General features: G+C 47.0%; 1 long non-coding RNA gene across 1 annotated transcript; it reads right to left on the bottom strand.

Annotated features, from left to right (window-relative positions):
- Nucleotides 1–263: 263 nt before the first annotated feature.
- Nucleotides 264–19,623, bottom strand: LOC135301503 (uncharacterized). The gene is made up of 6 exons (XR_010363227.1): nt 18,110–19,623; nt 16,640–16,688; nt 14,653–15,286; nt 13,958–14,054; nt 942–999; nt 264–832 (listed from the first exon to the last, which is right to left on the bottom strand). It is a non-coding gene; the product is annotated as an uncharacterized LOC135301503 (long non-coding RNA).
- Nucleotides 19,624–23,381: the final 3,758 nt, after the last annotated feature.

The raw sequence follows: 23,381 nt of genomic DNA, 5'->3' as shown, positions 1-23,381 counted from the left end.
TCATTATCTACAAATTTCTGGAGGCTGGGAGAGCACACCAAGAGAGTCTGTTTGGGTGTTTGAGCAGGACACTGAACAGAATACACCTTTGGGGTGGGCTGGGATATTTTTGCTTACATTCCTGTCTATGAATTTGTAAAATCCAGATCCTCAAATTAAAGAAGAGGCCAGGAGGCCTGCCTGACCTTTTTTTTTTTTTTTTTTGGTAGTGGAATGACTCAATTTTTCCCTTTTTCTGTGTCTGCTTTAAACGGAGACCTGGCAACTCCATTTCATCTGGAAGCAAATCCACAATTCACAGCATAAATTGGAGTAACAGAACCACTGGGATGTTTTCTGAAGGGGAATTGTCGTGGTGCATTTGATGCAGATCTCGGGTTCTTGATGCGATGTGTTCCTCTGTCTAGGAAATGCTTCATTTGGCTTTTCCTCCCAAAGGTGATTTCACTTGGTGTTTTCATTCTGGGGTTGGAAAGGGGTGGTAGCACGACATGGAATTTAGCAGCAGTGCCAAATCCATGCTGGGGATGTTCTGCTTTGAATTAGTTATTCCCCAGTTGTGACTGCAGATGGAAAAATGAAATAGATGCTAAGAGAACAGCTGAGTTTTATTTTATTTATATCACTGCCTTGCCTGACTAAGTGCTCTGACATATTGCACGTGTTGCCAGCATGCAGCACGAGGGTAACACAGTCTGCTGGGCTGGATCACCTCAGCCTGGCTCCCACAGGGGTTTGACATGACAGGTTATGACACAAAGTGCTTCATCCCACCCTGGAGTGCTCAGCCTGGCACACAGACACGTCTCCAGTCAGACCAGACTCAGGATGGCTGTGGGATCAACAGAGATTCCTTGTGAGGGATCTGCATCTCCACATTAAACCTGACAAGGTGGGGAGTTAATCTTTGGTTTCTCCTGGGCAGATGTTCCCTGTTTCACCTGTCTTAACCTTCTGCTCAGCAATTCCCATGGAGCAGCTCCAGTCTCTCTCCATTGCCTGCAGAGACAAATCAGCCAATGCAAACCAGAGAACCACCAAAAAATTCGATGGGAAGGGACCTTAAAGCTCATCCCATTCCAACCTCCTGCTATGGGCAGGGACACCTCCCATTGTCCCAGGGTGCTCAAAGCCCTGTCCAGCCTGGCCTTGGACACTTCCAGGGATCCAGGGGCAGCCACAGCTGCTCTGGGCACCCTGTTCTACTGCTTGACCACGCTCTGAATAAAGAATTTATTCCTAATATCTAATCTAGCCCTGCTCTCTGTCAGTTTAAAACCACTCCCTTTGTCCTGACACTATCTGCCTGTATAAATTGTCCCTCTGCCTCCTTTTTGGAAGCCTGCTTCAGGCACTGGAAGGGGCTGGAAGGTCTCCTCAGACCCTTCCCTTCTCCAGGGGAACACCCCCAGCTCTCCCAGGCTGTTCCCATAATGGAATAGTGTACAAACACTCACATCAATGGGCTTTGCAGTATTTGCACGTGCAGCATTATCAAACATGAAGCTAAACCAGCATTCCATGGCTCAGTACCGATGGAACAAGCAGGAATGCTGTGGGTCTTCCCCCTCCCTCTCCCCATCCCACCCAGTTCATTATCCCTGTCATTATTCTGGGTGTCTGAACTGCTGTGCTGCTGCAGAAATGCAAAGTTCAAGCAGGGTGGCCCTGCTGCCTCTCTGGGTATCCCAGACATGTCCATGCAGGACAGCCCTGCTGTGCTGTCAGGGGTAGGAGTGTACCCCCTAATGACAGAGGGGCAAAGCCAGCCTTTGTCCCCCAGAAAAGGAAAGAAGCCCAGAAGTTTCTCCCAACGATCAGGTGAAAAGCCACATCATAGGACCCCAGAGGCTTCACCAAAAACTCGGGGTCATCTAATTGGATAGAAGCCAAAAAGTCCCGCCTGGCCCATCAGGTAAAAAAGGAGATAACAAAAGAACTAAGGGGCTTTTGTGAAGGTGTTTATACCAGGGGCAGACCTCTGTACCTGGCTCGAGTTTTTCTGTTTGTTATTTTGCCTTTTATTAAAACTATGTGTTTCTAACACTGCAGCAGAAGCCATCCTGCTCATTATTTTGCCTCCAAAGATGATAGCTAAGCTATCCTTGGGTGTGTTAGGTTCCCTTTTGAGGGTTCATAAGACCTGGCCCGAGAAAAAGAACCTAGCATGCAGGATCCCACTGTTCCCCTGGATCCACTCCAGCTGCTCCCTGAAGTACAGCTTGGATGATCAGGCGTGTTGGAAAAGTTGGAATTTCAAATTCAAATGTGTCCTTGAGATGGCTGTACACAGAAGAACACCGTGTTTTTAAGAATTTCTCTCCTTTTTTCATTTTAGCAGCATGCTGTCTTTTTATACCCCCTCACAAATTTACACCTATTCACTGGCCAGGATAAATCAACACAATGTTCATTGGTGCAGGGTGGTCTCCACCACTGTTTTCCACCAAAATCTAACTGCAGGCCCCTCGTTTATCTCTTCCTCTCCTCCATTTCCAAGCTGATGGCCTTGGTAGAACTCCTTTCAGGGGCAGAGGCGACTCCTATCAGCTTCTCTTCTCCAAATAACTCTTTTTGACTCACAGACCAGCTGTGAGCCCTTCCACACAGATGATCCAAGGCAGATTGCTGTGGTTACATCATCATTGCTTCCACTGCCTGCTGGTGGAAGCAGCAAATTCCATGCTGGGAACGACACAGAGAAGGATGGGAACACCTCCTGTGCTCGGGGATAAGCAGCTGTGTGGGGACTGAGGGTGTGGAGGAGCCTCTCTGCCTGTTGACATTTGGGATTATTATTGCTGCTATTTGTCACTGTCCCAGTCAGAAAACGAGGTACAGAGGTACAGAGTTTGCCCAAAACAGAAGCACCTTGCCAAGAAATCAGTCCACTGCAGGGTGGGTTTTCCCTGGCTGAGGACACCAAGCAATTAAGAAAAAAATTAAGCTTTTATTAACCTGCTCTGTGAATTTTACCCTCCTCAGGAGGCACGAAAAGCAAGTGAGGCATCTCAGCATGTCTGGAGAGTCTGGGAAAAATGGAGCACAGACTGGAATGTTTATCATTTATTAACCACAGAATCTCACAATGGTTTGGGCTGGGAGGGACCTTAAATCCCACCCAGGGCAGGGACACCTCCCACTACCCCAGGGTGCTCCAAGCCACATCCAACCCAACCTCTGACACTCCCAGGGATCCACAGCAGCCAGAGCTTCCCTGGAAACCCTGTGCCAGGAGGTTTTCCAGGAAAACCTGGGCCTCAGGAGTCACTGAGCATCAGTTGTGTATCTCAGGGCACTTGGCTCCAGAAGAAGCAGTGCCTTGTCATCAGCGCCACGGGAGCAACGTTTTAGGGATTGATGAAGCAGAGATAGACAGTGGCATATTGATTTAGGAGAGGTGGGAAGGTAATTTAGCTGTCAGGACAAATAAGGGAGGGGTGGATTGTCGCAGTATTCGGTAGGAAAGGGGAGAAAAGAGAAGTCAAACATGATCTTGGGTTTCATCAGCCAGAAGGCAAGAAGAAGAATGGTGTTATTAAGTGTGTTTAGTTAACAGAGGTAATAGAGGGAGTTTAGAGGGAAGTGACTCCTTTGGGAAGCTGGAGCTGAATTCTGCAGCTCCTGGAGTGCCCCAGTGGAAATTCTGATAAAGCTGTAAACAGCTGCAGATGAGTGGAAGGTGAAAATGAATGATGGGATAAACAAGATCCCGAATATCAAGTGAGGTCAGGCAAAGCAGATTAATGTCACCTAATTTGTGCTCCCCAGATGAAAGAATATGCAAATTGAGACCTTGGGAAGGTGGGGGAAGATGCAAATCAGGAGAGATGGACTGGAGAATAGAAGGCAGCTCCCTGCAAGCCACTGATGAACAGGAGTTTCAAAAATGTTTTCGATTGAAACTACCACTCGATGGGAACAAAACGCCAGAGGATTCCAAAATATTGGGAAAAAGGGGATGGCTGCAGAGAAATACTCAGGGAATATTCACAGAGATGACAGCACCACTAAACCATGAGAGTCAAGAGAAAGGAAGAACTCAAAGGAAAAGATCACGATGGGGGATAAAAATAAAGCAAGGTTTGGCCACTTGGTTCAGGTAGGAATCATTCTGAAGGGGTTTCCATGGAGACAGATGATGCTGGGTGGAAGCAGGTGAATGGAGAGGGGAAAAAAATGAATGTAAGAGAGATACATGGACAAAAGAAGTGAAAAGAGATGGGACAATAACTGGAATCACAGAAGAATCTAGAAGAGTGTGTTTTGTGCAGGGGAGAGTGTTTTTGAAAGGGGAATTAAAGTATGAAAGGGAGAAGAAAATGTCCATAGAGCAGACGAGAGGGAGCCAGGGAAGTTGAAGCTAATTTTAAGATTTGAAAGTGAGTTTCATACAAAATTAATTTAAACCAACACGAGAGCTGCAAAGCTTCAGAAGGAGCAGGTCCCACTTGTGCACGTCCTATTTGAAAAATTAGGAACAGCCACATTTGCACACAGATGAGATTTTAGACCCAACTGTTCCCAGCTTTATTCCCATTCCATGTCCGCTCTGCACTGAGCTGATCATGGCAACGTCTGCTTGCTGGCAGCTCTGGGTCCTGCCAAATCCCTGCGTGCTTAAATTGCAGCCCAAATTTAATTTACAGAGCCTGGATTATCACACATAGTGCCCAGACAGAGAAATGAGCTCTCCTCTGCTGTCTGCATTAAAAACCAGCACTCGTTTGACAGCTGTGGAGGAGCAGGGCCTTGGGAAGCCAGGCAGGGATTTAATTCCTGATGCAGAGCAAAGGTTACTGAGGGATTCTTGGACAAACAGTGTCCAAACTTTCCATGGACTGGGAAAATCCACCAGCTCCTCTCCTGCAGCTCACAGGATTGCCTGAGGTGTGAGTCCTGACCGTGAAATGGCCCCGCATGGAAAACAATGACAACTCCACCCTTCTGTGGAAGAGGTTTTATAGCCACTTCCGTGAGCCAGAGAGAAGTTTGAGAAGAGGATCTGTGTTTGGGAAGAGGATCCGTGTTTGGGAAGAGGATCCGTGTTTGGGAAGAGGATCCGTGTTTGACAGAGGATCCATGTTTGATAGGAGGATCCATGTTTGATAGGAGGATCCATGTTTACCCCTGGAAGAATTTCCTACCAAGGTCACTGACACAGAAACCAAGACAGAAAGAAGGATAAATAAGAGAAACTGAACCTGCCTGTTCCAATGAGCGCCTTGATTGTCTCTGATGACCAAAGTGTAAACTTCTGAGTTTTGTAAGAATGTACAAAAAGCATGCATGCTGGAATAAAAACTGTTTGAAGCCTTCTGGAAATGGAGTGTGTTGCTTTGTATTGTGACCTTCTTGACTATGACACCCTTCCCAGCCATGATTTTCCTCATTTCTTTCAGAAATGGGTCAGTCCAGGAGCCAGCATGGACATCACTCATTTCACCCTGTCCCTTCCCAAAACTCACACCCTGGTAGGAGCCTGCAGGCACAGAGGTGGCATTTGGTGGCTTTCAGTGGTGCCACTTGGTGGCTTCCAGCTGGAGAAGACTGGGCTGGCACATGGCCAGGATGAAGCTGCAAAAGGAAGAACATTCCACCTTTAAATCCCTTTATCTTTTTTGGGATTAAGCCCACGTGGCAGCAGCCGTAGAAGCACAGAATCACAGGATGGTTTGGGTTGGATGGGACCTTAAAAATCACCTTAAAAGTCACCTCATTCCAAGGCCCTGCCATGGGCAGGGACACCTTCCACTAGGCCAGGTTGTCAGAGCCCCCACTTGGGCCCCATCCAGGGCTCCCCTGGCCAAAGCAAGGTTCTAAATCACTCGGATTTCCCTGAAATCACCACTATATCTGACTAAAAAATACATGATCAGAACTGCTCCTCTGTGTGTCTTTCCAGACTCATTTGAAAGAACTATGGCAGATCATAAAAACCCAGCAACATCCCCAAAGCCCAGAGGGTTCAGTGAAGAATTAAGGAGATTGTCACTGCATAGCTGAAATAATACTGAGGAAATTGAATTATTCCAGCCATATTAAATGCATATATTCTGGAGGTTTCTCCGAGCCAAACTGGTGTGAAATCCAGGCTGTTTTCACCCGGGTGCGTTAAACAAAGCTGCCTGCTGCAGCACAGCAGCTCTGAAGAGAGCAGAAAGGCAGCAGGATGAAAAAGCGCTCCCGACGTATGGTTATGTCAGCTCTAAATTGTCTCACAGATGTTTCTGGCTCCATTAGATGGAGCACTGGGTAATTTATAGAAGTCATTTTTACCAATTTGATTGTTGGTATATATCTGCTGAATTGATTGGCTGGGGAGACAGATCTTTATTTTTATAATGGCAATAACATCCTTTGCAGATTACTGCTCAATTTATCCCTGATGTTAACCGTGCTAGCCAGCAACTCTCCATTATATTATGCTGTTATTTCTTAATTATCAGCTTAATTGCAGGGAAGAGTCCAAGATGGATGAGATTGGCTGGGCTGGACAAGAAGCCACACAAGTGAGAGGTTCAGCACTTTCTCCTTGGATCTGCTCCCAGCTCCAGCTGAGATCAGTGGGATTTAAACACTCAAGCTTTGTGCTTTCAAATCTTTTTTGAAGTCTGCTAATCCTGTGTGGATTAGAGTGATAGCTCCCACTGAAATCAACGGGAATTTGGTTACAGATGAGACCCACTCAGATAATGTTCCCATTTTTGCATCTAATGATGCTGGAGATGCTCGTCCTGGCAGAGAAGGAGCTTCCTGTTCGGATCAGAAGGCTTTGAGAGGCACTGGGGATGTCCATGGGTGAGCAGAGCAGGGCCTGGGTAATTCCTGGTGCTGCTTCTGAGGGCAGCCAGTGCCATTTGACTCCCAGCTGGCTCAGCTCTTCCCTGCTCTGTGTCTTGGGAGGAATTTGTCCCCAGCCTCTGATAGTCCAGGTGTGGTTTATACCTTGAAGCTTGGCAGTGTTTTGTCTGCTCTGAGCTCTTTTGAAATTCTTCTTTTTGAATTTGTTTCAGCTGCCTGTTTGAATTTGACAAAATAGCATCCACACCTTTGCTTTCAGTCCTTCAAGTCTCCAAGCCTCAGTGCTATTTTGGGACAGTGAGATTTGCAGATTAATTAATCAATCTTTGATAAAATACCTTTTTACATTAACTTTGAATTTATCACCTCTCAGCTTTGTTTCACTGTTCCCAGGATAGAACAGAACTGGAAGTCTCACTGTGCTCTTCATAAATTTCTTTTTTTCCTGCATACTTCTGTCAATTAAAAAATTAAAATTCTGAGGTACAGTTGTCTTCTGTATGAGGAGACGTCACTTGGTGAAATAGATACGGAACTCAGTTCTTCCCCAAATTCCAGGCTAAATTCCTATGTTTTGTGGTATTAAAAACTAGTCCTTGGTAGATGAAAATCTTCTTTCAGGTGTTAATTTCAAAAACCAAATGCAGGAATTACATTCAGTGCTTCCCTGGCCTTGGAGAGTGTTTTGTTTGACCAAAAATATGGGAGGGGAGATTCAGTCCGTAGTCTGGAAAGCAAGGGACTCTGAAATACTCTGGTTTTCTTGGAATGAAAGGGAGGAGGAAAGGAGAGAAAGAGTCTGTTGGAAAGCAATGGAAAGACATTTTCTTCTTTTTGGACTTTGGAAATTTTGAGGCAGGAAGGAAAAGCAATGGAAACAGAGGTAAATCATTCAGACAGTGACACCACTGATTTATAGAATCATGGAACCATGGAATGGTTTGGGTTGGAAAGGACCTTAAAGAGCTTTTAATTCCACCCCTGCCATGGCAGGGACACCTCCCACCATCCCAGGCTGCTCCAGCCCCAGTGTCCAGCCTGGCCTTGGACATTCCAGGGATCAGGGGCAGCCCCAGCTGCTCTGGCAATTCCAGCCCAGCCAGCAATTCCTCATGGCCAAGATCCCACCCATGGCTGCCCTCTGGCACTGGCAGCCATTCCCTGGCTCCTGTCCCTGCAGGCCTTGTCCCCAGTCCCTCTCCAATTTATGTCACAAGCTCTTCACTCTCTTTCATCAAGGGGTGAGCTGTTACTGAAATTCTGCTCAGAGGTTCTTATTAACTCCTGGATTGTTTGGGGATTGTTGAGAGCAGGATCAGAGTCCTGGGTTGGGGTTTTTTTGATAAAATCTCTTCTGTATGTATTAAAAAGAACTGTGTCCACATTGCTTAAATGTCACCAAGCCCAGCAGGCTCAGGGTGACATCAATGGCTCGGATACAGAGAGGCACCAGCTCCCCTGGAGTTTATCAGTGCAAATCAAACCAGTCTCCACTCAGCTGGTAATCCAGGGCTTCTAAGTGATGCTCAAATCCAATTTATTAAAAACACATTTGTTTTTCAAGCACCCAGGACTCCTGATTAATTTCCAGCACCATGGGTTATTTAATGCTGTGGGTTTCATTGTCATCTTTGATTTTCCACCGAGCGCTTGATTGATAGGAGCTATTGTGAGCCCGTTCTTTGAGCACATTGTTCTTGTCAAACACCAACGTGCATCTTATTGATGGAAAGTCAGCGTGCCTTTTATAGATGGCAAACCCAGCCTGTGAGCTCGGGGACCATGTGCTGAGCATATGCACAAAGGAAGGAGGGCTGCTGAATTCCGCCAGGAAAGTTTAATGTTGTTGGAAGTTCCTGTGCCAGTGGAACAGTCGAATTCAGCTGGTGTGACATAGCCAGCAAGGCATGACTCAGATGTTAATCAGTGTTAGATGCTCTTTTTATTTTTGTGCTACTGCTGAGAGGTACAAAATCAAGTGTCTTGTACCGAGAGCGCAAATCAATTTGAAATTAAATTAGCCTTTTGTTTGGGAGGCACTTGGGATTTGTTTGGGCTTTGTTGGCTGCCCCCAGCAATGGCTTTGCAAATTGCAGGTGGTAAAGGGGAGAAGAAGTCTCTGCCTCGTGTTTTGGTTCACCCTTCTGCTGCCTGGAGGATTTCACCCTGTACAAAACCATCTCCTGTGCCCCTGGAGAGCCAAATCCTCCCTGCTGCTGCGAGATGTCGCTGGGGAAGGGAGTGCAAATTGCTTTTTAGGGGAGCCGTGGGATCTTTGATGCCTTGAGAAGGCTGAGCTAGAGCAGAGGCTGGGCAGAGCTCCAGAATAAAGCAGGGATTGATTGAAAGGATCTCCTCCATGGATGCACCTTGGGCAGCACCAGAGCCCAGCCAGGGCTGCCCCCAGGATGAACCCAAATGGTCCCAAAATGAACCCAGGATGAGCCCAAATGGTCCCAAAATGAACCCAAGATGAACCCAAATGGTCCCAAAATGCACCCAAGATGAACTCAAATGGTCCCAAAATGAACCCAAGATGAACTCAAATGGTCCCAAAATGCACCCAAGATGAACCCAAATGGCCCCAAAATGAACCCAGGATGAACCCAAATGGTCCCAAAATGAACCCAAATGGCCCCAAAATGAACCCAGGATGAACCCAAATGGTCCCAAAATGAACCCAAGATGAACCCAAATGGTCCCAAAATGAACCCAAGATGAACCCAAATGGTCCCAAAATGCCCCCAAGATGAACCCAAATGGTCCCAAAATGAACCCAAGATGACCCCAAATGGCCCCAAAATGCACGAGCGCTGCCGGGGTCTCTCCCTGGGCTCAGTTCTGCTCCATGTGCACATTGCAGTTCAGTGTCCAACCCCAGCTGCAGCCCCTGCACTCCCATCCTTGTTTTTCTCTCTGCAGCCCACGGGGTTTGTGCTCCTGGGCTGGCATTGGGATCATTTGTCCTTGGTGCCCAGCTCAGCAGGAATTGTTTTGTCTCCCTGCTCTGTGCACAGAGCTCACCATCCCATAATGTGAGCCCAGACCCACACACGAAAGCAGTACAGAATGTGAAAAATAGAAAGGGTAAAACCTGAGGTAAAATCTTCAGACATGAAAACCAGGAGTGAAAGGTCTCTGGACACCCTCACCACTCCCCTGTGATGCTGACTGAACTCACAGAAATGCAAATCCAAAGGTCAGGCAACTTGGGAAGGGAGACAACCTGGAGGAAGAGGTTTCTCACTTTCAGGGTTGCTTTAAGAGTAGGAGTCACCTCTGAATACCAATAGGCACCTTCACAGGTCTTCCAGCTAATGATACATGAGCCACAAAAGTAAATATTTTCCTTTTCTCCTCTTGTTGAGGATAAAGATAATATCTTCTCACTCTAATCCCACATAATCAAATGTAGGACAGATAGCACATTAGAAGTTGGAAGACAGGAATTAAATTCTTTATGTTAAAGTCTGGGTATTAAATTGTTTGTATTAGAACTGGGGGAGGTTTAGAAACCACAATGTTTTTTTTTTTCTGCCTTTTTCTGCACTTCTAGCAGGACATCTCTGGAGGATTCTTTGCAGGACCAAGGACTTTGTAAGGCCAAAGACTTTGCAAAGAGTTCAAGGATGACTCCATCCCATACTTGAGCAGAGCCAGATCCTCACCATGGACTGGCAGCTGTGTCTGGGTGGGCTGTTCTGAAATGAAATCAGATGCAAACTCCCACAGTGAGCTGCGATGGGCCAGACTGGTTGAAAGATGATTTTGTGATCAAAATCTTGCTAATCTTTAATCTAAATCCTCACCCTTGTGCCACAGCAAGGCCTCTTCATAAGGACTTTTTGATATTAGGGTTCATGTCCATGAGTGGTTTTATGTCAGCTCGATTTTTGGCAGTTCTTACTTTCTAAACTCCACAATAAAACTTTCTCGGCTGGTCAAGCTGTCCACAGAGCTGCTAAAAATCTCTTTCTGCACTGCTGTCAGCTTGTGTTTGTGAGGGTTTTCTCCCTACTGTTTGGGGGTGTGAGGGATTTATGTGGGATTTTTAGGGGAATGCCTGAGTCAGGATAAGAAAAATGGCTGGAAGAACTCACTATGGAAGAAATTGGCTTAAACCTCCTCAGCTCCAACCCAGCATCCTTGACTCAGGGCTGAGCTCCTGTGTGCAGATTCTGAACCTTCCCTCATGAATCAGCCCCTCTCCACAGCTGCTCTAAGCTTTGACATAAAGTTGTATAAATCTCCCACTAAAATCCCTGATTCTCCCAGTGCTGGTAAAGGAAGAACATTAATTACCTGAAATTGTCTCTGCTCCACTGAGGCACAGCATTTGCCTCCAGCATAGCTGATTTTCCAGGATGAAAGCGACTCCACACACGCCTTCCTTTCCTCTTTACTCTCCTCCACACTCCTTAAAAAATCCTTGTACCCCTCAGCATAAAAGCCCCAAACTTTTAGATTAAACAAGATATAAATTGCACTCCAGGGAGGGAGAAACTTCTCAGTGTCTCAAAAAAAAAATAGAAAAAATCCATACTTTCTACTGTGCTGCAGTCCAGCACCTTGGCTTCAACAAGTGTGCAAGGAGCTGAGAGCCAACAGATTGTCTGCTTTGAAACTGAGACACAGCAATGCATCAAACATGCAAATCTGCTCTGCTGCTGCAGCTCCTTTCCAGGATATTTGCCCAAGGGAGCTGAGCAGCTGCTGCAGGAGCTTTGATAGTTTTAGCAGGGAAAATCTATTATTCATCCACACACACACTGGAGGGAGGATTAATGGGGCTTCAAAGTTGTGCAAGGATGTTCCAATCTGTCCAAGCCAAGAGTGGAATCTCCAGCTGAAGGAACGGGGTGGGAGTTGGGTCAGCTTTGGAGAGGAGCAGGGCTGACATCACTTCCAGGTGCTGCATCCTGCTGGATGAATCACAAGATCACTGAGGGTGGAAAAGACCTCCAAGATCGAGTCCAACCTTTGTTCCCCACCTTGTCAGCCACACCAGATCACATCCAGTTGTTCCTGGAGCAATTCCCTGAGCTGTTTTTCTGGAAGCTGTGGGTGTGACTGCTTTGCTAACCCCGTGACAGGGTGAGAAGGAGCTGCCCTCTCCTGCCAACCCTCCTGCCCAACATCTCATCATGGAATCACTGAGGTTGGAAAAACCCTCTAAGGTCATAGAATCCAGCCGTCCCCCCAGCACTGCCATGCCCACCCCTGATCCATGTCCCCAAATGCCACATCCACAAGGCTTTTAAACCCTTCCAGTGGGATCCCTCTGCTCACTCAGGTGAGGCCCCACCTGCAGAACTGCTCCCAACTCTGCTCCCAGCACAAGCAGGACCTCGAGGTGTTGGAGAGAGTCCAGAGGAGGCACCAGGATGAGCAGAGGGATGGAGCAGCTCTGCTGGGAGGAAGGGCTGGGAGAGCTGGGATTGTTCAGCCTGGAGAAGAGAAGCTTTGGGGTGATGTGGCCTTCCAGGACCTGAAGGAGGCAACAAGATGGAGAAGGACTCTTTGCAAGGCATGGAGAGACAGGACAAGGGGGAATGGCTTCAAATAGAAACAAAGTAGGTTTACATTGGATATTAGGAAAAATTCCTGTCCATAAAGGTGGTGAGACCCTGACAGAGAGTACTCAGAGAAGCTGAGGCTGCCCCTGGATCCCTGGGAGTGTCCAAGGCTGGGTTGGATGGGGCTTGGACCACCCTGGGATGGTGGAAGGCGTCCCTGCCCATGGCAGGAGGTTGGAATGAGATGAGCTTTAAGGCACCTTAGAACCCAAACCATCCCATGATTCTGATTCTCTGGTGACTCCACCACAACCATGGTGGAGTTCCATGGATCAAGTTCCATGTTTGATCACCCTCTGGCGAAGAAATTTTCCAATTTTCCATCCTGAACTTCTCCTGATCCCTAAACCTCCCACATATTTCCTCACCCAAGGCACTTTCTGGTGTGCCTCAGACCCTCAGAAGAAACACACCTGCACCTGAGCCCAGGTGCAGTCTGGCCAGGCACGGATCAGGAGCAGAGCTGGTGCCTGGAGATAACACACAGGTATCCACAGGTGTCTGGAGAGAACAGAATTGTCACACTCTGTGGCTGGGCTACTTGAGTATTGTAACATTTTATCTGCGTACACTCATGTCTTAGCACCAAAATTTTACAGACACCAGCAAAAGAGAAGGAAACAGAATGATTGAGGTGGGAAGAGACCTCTGGATGTCACCTGGTCCAAATGCAGTGTCTGGAGTAGTGAAGGATAAGTGGAAGCAGAAATTAAATCCCTGTGTCCTGGGCCACACTAATGTGAAAATCACAATAATAAGTTGTAAAGTCCTCAGATTTATCTCTGAAATAATCAGTGTTCACAGCAAGCCCTGGGGCTGGAGAGGTTACTCTGGGGGTGCAGCACTTGAGGAGACTGAGAAGAATGAATTAAAAGAAGCCCATGTGGGGTCCTCTAGCCTTGGGTCCCTCCTAAACAGGGCAGACAATGCTGGCATCTTCCTGGAAAAGCTTTTTGACATTCTGATGCATCCTTTTTAATTCATCAATAAATCCCTCTTTATTTGATCATCCAAATTTCCCTGAAATCCTGATTTCCCCAGAGCATCTTACTAAAAGTGCAAAACTAGAGGGAGCAAAAAAAAAAAAACCAAAGAACAAGAGAGGAGAAAGCACTAGTCCTTTTCTCTTTAATGAGTTCATTTGCTGGTGTTCAACTCACAGATTGGCTACTGATGTTAAATTAGCTGGTTAAATTAGCTAATTATGGAAAATGTGTACAATACTCGCCATTTGGGACAACTAGCAGGGAACAGCTACTCAGCTAAACTGGTGAAGAAGTTACTTTTTAGACAAAATAAATTAGAAATAAAGGAAATATTCAAATCAATCAGTGGCCACTGCTCAGTATCCTGAGTGCCCAAAATTCAGTATTTGAGCAGCCTGGTCTGGTGGAAGGTGTCCCTGCCAACAACATGGGGTTGGAATGAGATTATCTTTAAGGTTCCTTTCACCCCAAAATGTTCTGGGATTCTTTGAGTGAACCAGCCATGTGTTTTTGAGGGAGCTGCATTAATACATGATATATTTTTACATTTGAACGTGCCTGGCTACAGGCTGTGTCTGTGTTTGCACTCACTTTACACCTGGCAGTAAATGGGAGGGTTCCTGCTGGTCTGGTGGCATTGGACACTCAGGAATTCTGGATTCTCTTCCTGGCTCTGCAACACCCTTGGCTTGGGAAAGTCAGAACCATAGAATTAGTAAGGCTGGAAAAGAATTTCAAGATCATGAAGTCCAACCTTCAATTGAATGCCCACTAAACCATATCACAAAGTGCCATCTATACAGTTTTTTTAAACATTTCCAGGGATGGGGACTCCACCACTGCCCTGGGCAGCTGTGTCAGGGCTGGACAACCCTTTCAGATAAGAAATCTTTCCTAATATCCAATCTAAACCTCCCCTGGCCCAGCCTGAGGCCGTTCCCTCTCTCCTGTCCCTGTTCCCTGGAGCACAGCCCGACCCCCCCGGCTGTCCCCTCCTGCCAGGGACTTGTGCAGAGCCACCAGGGCCCCTGAGCCTCCTTTGCTCCAGGCTCAGCCCCTGCCCAGCTCCCTCAGCCCCTCCTGCTTCTCCAGCCCCTGCCCAGCTCCCTCAGCCCCTCCTGCTTCTCCAGACCCTTCCCAGCTCCCTCAGCCCCTCCTGCTTCTCCAGACCCTTCCCAGCTCCATCCCTTCCCTGGACATGCTCCAGCCCCTCAGTGGCTTTCTGTCATGAGGAGCCCAAAACAGCCCCCAGGGTTTGAGGTGCCTCAGCTGGAAGGGGATTTTACCTTGGGCAAGTGCAGCCCAATAAATTCAAGTTGATTCAATTCTTGGAAGCTGATCCTAATGACTCCTCCTATCCCTCTGTGCCTTTTGCATTCAGGCACCACACAGAGATTCCTTTGACTGGCATTTGTTGACACTTTAGCATAAATTTACACTTTTTGCTGCCTGTGAAAGCCAGCAGATCTCATTAAAAACCGATATTGATACACCTTCGTGCCACCTTGCTCAGCATGCAAATTCAATTTCTCCTTGTTGCCACACCCTGTTGAGCAAACATATGTCATGGCCTTTGAGGCTGAACGTGGCAGATGTCTAATTGACCTGAATAAATTTCCAGCACACACCACGATGGGTCACTGGAAGGTCCTGGAATCCCCTACCAAATTTTAATCAAACCTCACGAGACCAACAAGTGAATGCAGAGATGAGTTGTGCGATGCAGCAAATGCATCTAGAACCACAGGTGATTAATTCAACCCAAATTTTCTCCTCCTGGAGCTTCAGAGGGCTTTGCTGGCTGCAAGGCAGGGAAGAGGTGGAAGCAGAGCCAGGTGGATCCCATCCCAGCAACATCATGGAAGATTTCTCCCTCCAGAGGGAGTGGTCCTTGTTAGGGAGGAGATATTGTGAATAGACCTGTCATGGAATGAAATTTCATCAAAGATCAGAGCCAGAAAGGCACAAAACCCTGAAGGACAGAAGTAATGAGCTGTCTGCCCTTGGAGGAGAGCCAGAACCAGACATATCCCAAATAATTCTTCAGCTTGAGCTTCCTCTTGCAGCTACCTGCTGGAGTGATGGAATGTGTGCTCCCAGCCCAGAATGTTGGAATGCAGATGTAGCTGGAACTTACGTTAAAATAGTTTTAAAAGAACCAGGGTCACGTCAAGCCTTGGCTCCAAATGTGGTAGAAATTCTGAGGTTGACTGCGTGGGCTGGGACATCACCCCAGCTTTTTGTCACCTCCCCCTAATTAACCCATTCAGCCAAGACTGAGGCTTCTTATTCCAGCAGCACCTGCTTGTGCCACCACGCTGTGCAAACCAATTTGCAAATATGCAAATTAAAGCATATTTGCTGCTTGCCTTGAAGAGTTTACACTCCTCATCAGTAATTCAAGGGACAAGTCTGGAAAGAAGAGGTGCCCAGCAAACAGGAATTCCATTTCCACAGAATTAAGGAGATGATTCACAGGAAAGTTAGCAAAGGTGGAGAAAGAAAGGCATGGAACAATTTAGGTTTGTGCTTCCAAGCCTGTAAGGAATGAGTACCAGGTAAGGAGAGGACTCAGGAGTGGGATGGGTCCCAAAAATGACCAAGGAATCAGGGAATGAGTGGACCAGCATCTCACTGAACTTGGGGTATTCCACATAAACAAGGAGCTTTTGTCAGTTTTCATCAGGTTTAAGTGGAGGTAAATTTCCCATTTCATCCAAGTTATTCTTTCTGTTGAGGGATCTTGTGATTGAAGCAGATGAAATGGCCTTTGAGCCTGCCAGGAAAATTTGCCTCCACTTCTGACCACGAAAAGCCTCAGAGCTGCTGCACGAGCTGAATGTGCCTTTGGGAAATTTAATCAGATCCTTTTTGTCATGGCTTCCAAAGCAGAACGAAAAATTGGGCGCCTGACAGAAATCTGCCAGGTTGGAGCAGGGAAGGCTGGAAGAAGGTAAAACACAAAAATGTGTGTTTGCTGCTTCCTGCATTATTGCTGCATTAGAGGTGTCAGTCTGCCACGGAAATTCGGGATGCAGAGCTGGTGGATTCAGATTCAGCAAAGCCCGTTACATTTACAAAAGCTCAGGAGAGATGTCCCAGCAAGACAGTGATGTAATAACTACACGAAAATGTATTTTCAAAAAGATGGGCCCTTGGCTAAACTGTGTGCACCAGGGGATCTCTCAGCAGAAAGCTTCACTTATTACTTTCTTAAAATCCTTATTACATTTCCAGCTCTATAAAAACTGAGTAATTACTGTCTTCAATTACCTCTTGGCGCCAACTTGATTAATGTCCTTTACACCGATTGCTTTGTGAACTGTTGGAGAGAAAAGATGATCTGGGTCAACTCTATAAATGACTTTTTCAATGCCTTGTTAAGCTGAAAAGTAGGAACTTGTGTCTCAGGGAAGGGTCATCACCTGATTGCTCTGAGGTGCTGGAATGGATGGACAGGTGGAAGCCAGATTTTAAAATCAGGGTCTAAAATTTTGGTGATCCAGTGGATCAGCCTTTCAAAGTTGGTTCTCTCTCTTTCCCTGCAGATTCCCCTGCTCTAAATCCCTGGTCCTGAGGCTGCAGAGATGGCACTAAGTGGGAGGATCAATGGCTGTCTGTTCTGGCTTTAATAATTAAAGCTATTGAGCCGTTATGTCTTGGATCAACAAACAGGGCTCACAGGTCACTCTGCCTGGCCTTGTAAATTGATTATTTTTCTACAGACAGCGTTAGGGTCAGGGGGTTTGCCTGACCTGTTCTCCCAGGTCTGGCTATAAACAACTGCTGATTGGGACCATCTGGCCACGCTTTGGCTCAGGCCATTCATTATTCTCAGCACAAAAAGACTTTTCTCCTGCAGCAGAAGTGAGCAGTGTGTCAGCACCCTCGAGCAGGGATCATGGAACGGGACAGCAAACAGGATTTGCTGCTGGTGTAGTTCTACAACCTCAGGATCTGATAGCTCATTAAAATCCTGAATTCTCTCTGTTGGCCCAAGTCATTTTGGGACCTGAGTGCTGTGAGTAGCTGGGAAAATGCCCCAGGAAACTTCAGCAGCTGCACATCTCCTGATTCAGCACCCAGTGCTGACAATGAGGAAAACACAGGAATTTCTTGAACTGCCAGGGAATGATCTGGAAGTGGTAGAAGGAAGGTGGGAGAGGAACACAGCCACTTGTTGGAGACACTCCTTAATAACTCAAACTGCCCTAAGAAATCTCACTCTGCCACGTGGCCTCCTGCCCCACAGAGCCCCATTCCCATTCCCATTCCCATTCCCATTCCCATTCCCATTCCCACTGGTATCTGGCCAGTCACTGGGAGGAAGGCTAAGCCAAGTCCTAAAAGAGGAGGGTTGGGTCTCCTGGAGTGGCTGCTGGCTCTTTCCCTCAACACAGCAGGGAACGATCCATGGAGCATTCCAGAACCCAGGCTGAGTCTTTCCCTCACATCACAATCTCCCTTTTTCCTTACAAAATCAGCCAAGCACTTGTCCTAACTTCCTGATCCCGGTGTTTTTGTGGATCCATCTCTTCTCCAAAGGTTCCCACACCACGGGCCACTTGAGGCAGCTCCAAGTCCCCACATGGGCAGCGTGTCCTGGGAAGTGCAACCACACGTGGACACCTCCAGCTAAGGACCCCACTTTTTGCTGCCAGCTGATTTTTGGGTTCACCTGGGTCATGACCTTGAAAGAACCCCAGCTGGCAGGCTCTAGTTTTAACCCATAGAGCCAATTACCAGCAGCACTAATTAGAGGGATGCTGAGCTAAACACTCATTTCTGCTGTGTCTCACTCAGGCAGGGCTTGCAGCTGGCTCTGAGCATCACGTTGTGGATGCTGCCCCTCTCTCTGCCTCCCCAAACAGCTTTTAAAGCTCCCCCAGGCACATCCACACGGTCTGCAGCCACTCTCTGATTGCAGCAGGAATGTTTTCATTATGATCCAAGCCTCAGAGACACTTTCCAAACCTCTGGCTCTTCCTCCTGTCCAGCTTCCATGTGGCAGGAGAAGGTCAGCCTGAAAACACTTTGTAATTGCTGAGGATTAATGCTGGTTTGCAATGCCAAATCCACATCTGAGTTGCCAAAGGTCTTCTTTGCACAGAGGATTTTCAAGCAGAGACAATGGGAAATGTGCTCCTTGCAGCAGAGTAGAACAATTCCCAGCAGAACATTAGCCTGTGCTTGGGTTTCGTTCTGTTATAATCTCACCTGTCTGTACTTTGATGTTTAACTCCAAGCTGTCCTCTCATTCCCTCATAAAGCCACAGTGCCACCCTCCTAATCAGGGCTTTCTGCACCCCTCATTCTCAGCCTGAATTGTCTCCCTTTTCCTTTGATACCTGCATGAGTTTGGAACACTTTAATTTTACCTGGCTTAATGCCAGATCTCAAATTTTTCTTTCTTTTTTTTTTTTTAATTTTTGCTCATTTTCACTCATTTAACTTCAGCCTGGAACTGAAGGAACCTCACTGATTTCAGTGTGGGGTTGTGTGGTCCCCAAGAGGGAAGGGGTGAGAAGAACTGCTCAAGGCTGGATGAGTGCTCTAATCCCTGTGCTACCACCACAGGAGGCCACTCCTTCCTGTGACAGTGAGCTGTGCTCATCTCAGTGCGTATTGGATGGGAAAAGGGTGACAACACCAGATTTTTTTAAGTGGGAGGCAGGACTTGCCTCATTCTGGCTGAGAATAAGGGCAGTGAGCAGCTGGGGTAAAGAGGCTTCTCTAGTTGCACAATGAGAACTTTCTGTCCCAAGGGATGGTTAATGGTGGAAATGTTGGAATTTAGAGAACCTGCAGGGATTTTAAAAAAAGAATTTTGCTGCATTCCCAAGATCCATTATCACGGACACCTTCCAGAGGAGAGAGCTGGACCCAGAGGTCCCAGGTGTGTGCCAGCCCAGCTGCTCCATTTGCTGTGATCCTTGGAGGCTCCAGGCTCCTCTCTGTATTCCCGGCTCTCTCCCAGCTCAGGGAGAACTGAGCACGTGGAGACACCGTGGAAAGAAGGAACCCAAACAAGGGAAAATAATCTCTGGATTTTGTTTTCCTTCTGCAGCATGTTGATTTATATTTCCAGCCGTGGTGGGAATAAAGTTCTCATAGATATTCCAGCCCCTTCTTATTCCGTGGAAGCAGGGGAACATTAACTTTGAATAAATACACTGAGGAATGTCTCTACCCCCATGGCTTTTCCTGCAACTTCTGTACTCACTGAACTAAACCCACTTCAGACAAGCAGCTTCTTGCTGAAGAGGCTGCAGCATTTCGCAAAGGTTCCAAAATTTACTGAGCTCATAATGACCACAGCTGGTTGCCAAGACTGTGATTGAGAGACCGAGAGGTTCATAACCCAAGGCTACAAACTTATTGCTTCTTCCCTTGGAAAAATGAAAGGGAGGCTGTGTTTATGTCCTCTGGTTCCTTTCTACCTCGGTGTGAAAAGCACACAGCAAAGGCTGTGCACTGTTCTGCACTTTTCAACCCTTCTTGTCTGCCTGAATCCATGGCTGCCCTGTTCAATGCCATGAGCACGGCTGGGTGGGGCCATCTGCTCCCTGGGACAGTGATCCATGAGGGAATCTTGCTACCAATACAGAGAATTTCAGGAGAGCACAAACCTAGCTTGGATATTTGTTGTTATCACATGCAGGTTCTGTAGCCCCCAACACAAGAAGGATTTTGACCTCAGTTTGATGAGGGTGTCACAAGCACAGGGACAGAAGAAGGTGGAGAGGTCTGGAGATCTTTTACCACAGTGGCACCAAATCACAGCATCATGGAATGGTTTGGGTGAGACGGGACCTTAGAGCCCATCCAGTGGCACCCCCTGCCATGGCAGGTACACCTTCCACCATCCCAGGGTGCTCCAAGCCCCATCCCTTGGGCACTGCCAGGGATCCAGGGGCAGCCACAGCTGCTCCAGGAATTCCAGCCCAGCCAGGAATTCCCTCCCAATATCCCATCCATCCCTGCCCTCTGGCAGAGTAAATCCATTCCCCCTTGTTCTAACACTCCAAACCTCTGTCCAAAGTCCCTCTCCAGTTTTCTTGCAGGTCCAGGAGATGGCTGAAGGCCTGAGGAAGGTAAAACAGGACACATGGGACACAATTTCAGTCAGAAGAACAATTTCTGTTGGGACAGGTATGATTGGGTGAGCAGCCCATCAGCAGATCTTTCTCAGTGGCAATTTCCTGCAGGACTCACTGCATCAAGTCCCTTCATCTAAATTATGAAAGAAGTAAGAAAAAGTCACCACATGTTCACTTTAAGAGCAATGAAACCAAATTGTGGGTTCCACGATTTCCATTTCAGCCTTCACTGAGGTGTATTTTATTATCCTGCTTAATTATGCTACATAAATCTCCACTATGCTACGGTTAAAATGTGGCCTCTGCCCTGATGAGTTTATAATTCAAATAGATGAGGTGCATGAGTTAAGGAGAAAGATCTAACACAGGAACCAGCAGCACAATGATTTGTAAATTTAGGTTGTGTCACCACAATTTTAAAAATATCAATGCTGTTTAGTGAAAACATTAGGAAAATGTGAAGATGAAGGAAGAGGGGACACAGCGGGAAGCAGGAGATGATTTGGGGAAGGATGGGGAATGGAGGGTGGCAGTGAAAGGGTGATGAAAGACAGCAAAAGGAGCAGCTGAATGGCCTTCAGTGCCTGGTCATCTCCAGCCCCTGCTCTGACAGACACCTCTTAGTTTGTGGGAAATGCCTGTTATTTGTGCTGATCTAATTTTTCACCAGACCCCTGAAGCTGGCTACTCCTTGAAATGTTTTTCTTCCCCAAACGCATAAAGATCATGAGAAAAAAATGATATTATATTGTAGGAGTTGCCTTTCCTGAAGGGGAATTGTTACACAGCAACAGCAGTCACACCAATGCCGTTTTTAACGCAGAGATGAGGAGACCTTTTAGTTCATTTTATCACATTACATTTCATTTTATAGTTGTACAGCAGGTAACACTTCATTTTCTTGCTGAGCATTTACTATTGCCTGACCAGACTTTCAATGGGAACCACAAAACCTCTGCTGAATCATTTGGATACACCACCACCTCTAGGAACTTTTCAGGTGCACTGACAGCTTAAATTCCTGCAATTCCAAGTGATTCTCACAAGAGACTCATCTTTCTTATGTTCCAAAGGTCATGTGGACCTCAAAGGTCACCTCTGCTCCACTGACATCTTTTAAAGCGCTGTCAGATCTTTTGGTGACTGAAAGATTATGGGTGAAACAGCCCAAAATCTCCCACCCTGCCGTGTCTCCAACCCTGCAGTGGTGAAGGAGTCGTGGGGTTCATCTGCAAAGATCTGTCTTGCTGATTTTGTCCTTCTTGCTGACAGAAAAAAATTGAAGCCATCAGTCTTCAGCCTTATTCAGTGCCCACGGAACACTGCTGTGCAATAAAGTTGATTTAAGTCTGTTCCTGTAGATTTGGTGCTTCACTTGGCCCTTTATCACAAGGCTTTCAAAGCCTGCAGCTCTCTGAGCATCCTCACTCTGCCCACAAACCCTTCACACCACCAAATATTTGGGAATTGCCATCACTGGCCTCTTGCAGGTTGGTTGCTGCTCAACGGGTTCCAGGTTGGAACTCTGAGGATGCCTGATGGGTTTGTCCAGAAATTTTAGATTTGCCCAGCCTGAGAGTCAGGTTGGTTCAGGGTTCACCTTCCCCACCAAACTGGAATAATTCCAACGTGATGCATTGTGAAGTTTTTGGGCAAGGGGAAAGTCAAACCCTTCTCCATCGCCTAAGCTGCAGAGCTGAGTTTGGGCACATAAAATCCTGGAATTGTTGAGGTTGGAAAAGACTTTTAAAGTCATCAAGTCCAACTGTCAGCCCAGCACCACCATGTTCCCCATTAAACTGTGCCCTCAAGTGCCCCATCCTCACATTTTTTGAACACTTCCAGGGTTGGTCAGTCCATAATTACCCTGGGCAGCCTGCTGTAATTCTGTACAACCTTTCCCATGAAAAAAAAATCCTAATATCCAATATAAACATCCCCTGGCACAGCCTGAGGCTGTTTCCTCTCATCCTGATCTCATGCTGTCCCAGGCATGGGATCACAGCAGTGGTCAGGGTGAATTTAACTGGCACCATCAAAGGCAACAGAGCCAAAAACCATCAGCCACCTGTGACAGACACAGGATCATTGAAGCTCAGAGTGGAATATCACAGTACAGAAGGTCTGAAGGGCTTTTTCTTAAAGGAACTCTCCAAAACAAACCCTTTTTCTGCCTGATTTTTATTTTTTAGTAAAAGTGAAGGACAAGAAGGTGCTTGTCAAACAGTGGCTCAGATTTCTAACAGCAGTGTGGGAAGCCCTTTCAAAAGCACCTCTCATTCTCTGTAAAATCCCAGAATTATTTGGGTTGGGAAAGACCTCCAAGACCATCAACTCCAGCCTGTGACTGAACCCCACCTTGTCCCCCACTGAGTGCCACCTCCAGACCTTCCTTGGACACCTCCAGGGGTGGGGACTCCACCACCTCCCTGAGCACTCATTCCAATGCCTGACAACCCTTTCCATGAAAAAATTCCTCCTGATGTCCAAACTGAACGTTCCCTGGTGCAGCTTGAGGCTGGTTCCTCTCATCCCACCACTTGTTCCCTGGGAGCAGAGCCTGACCAGGCAATTGGTCCTTTGAATATCCTCCAAAGTTTCTGTGTTGAGCTGCAGACCGAGCACAGATCACTCCAGTTTCTTCCCCTCTTGGCAGCAAATCCTTGAGACTGTCAGGTAAGTGGGGACTGTTGTTGTGTGCTTGATTTTAGCATCTGTGGGCCACAGTTCCTGCTGTGAAACGGGGCTTGTGGTGCCTGTCAGTGACAGATTTGCTTTGTCAAAAGCTCTCTAGAAGTACAACAACCATGGTATTATCCTGCTCTTATATCACCTCGGAGCAAATTAAATTTGAGGCCAGCAGGACTGTTCAGCAGCTGAATCTTGTGCCCCATTTTCTGCAAGACAAGCCTTGA

The sequence above is a fragment of the Passer domesticus genome, chromosome 5, assembly GCF_036417665.1.
Source record: "Passer domesticus isolate bPasDom1 chromosome 5, bPasDom1.hap1, whole genome shotgun sequence".
Classification (NCBI taxonomy): Eukaryota; Metazoa; Chordata; class Aves; order Passeriformes; family Passeridae; genus Passer; species Passer domesticus.
The sequence above is the reverse complement of the archived record's forward strand: the minus strand, read 5'-3'. Positions and strand labels throughout refer to the sequence as shown.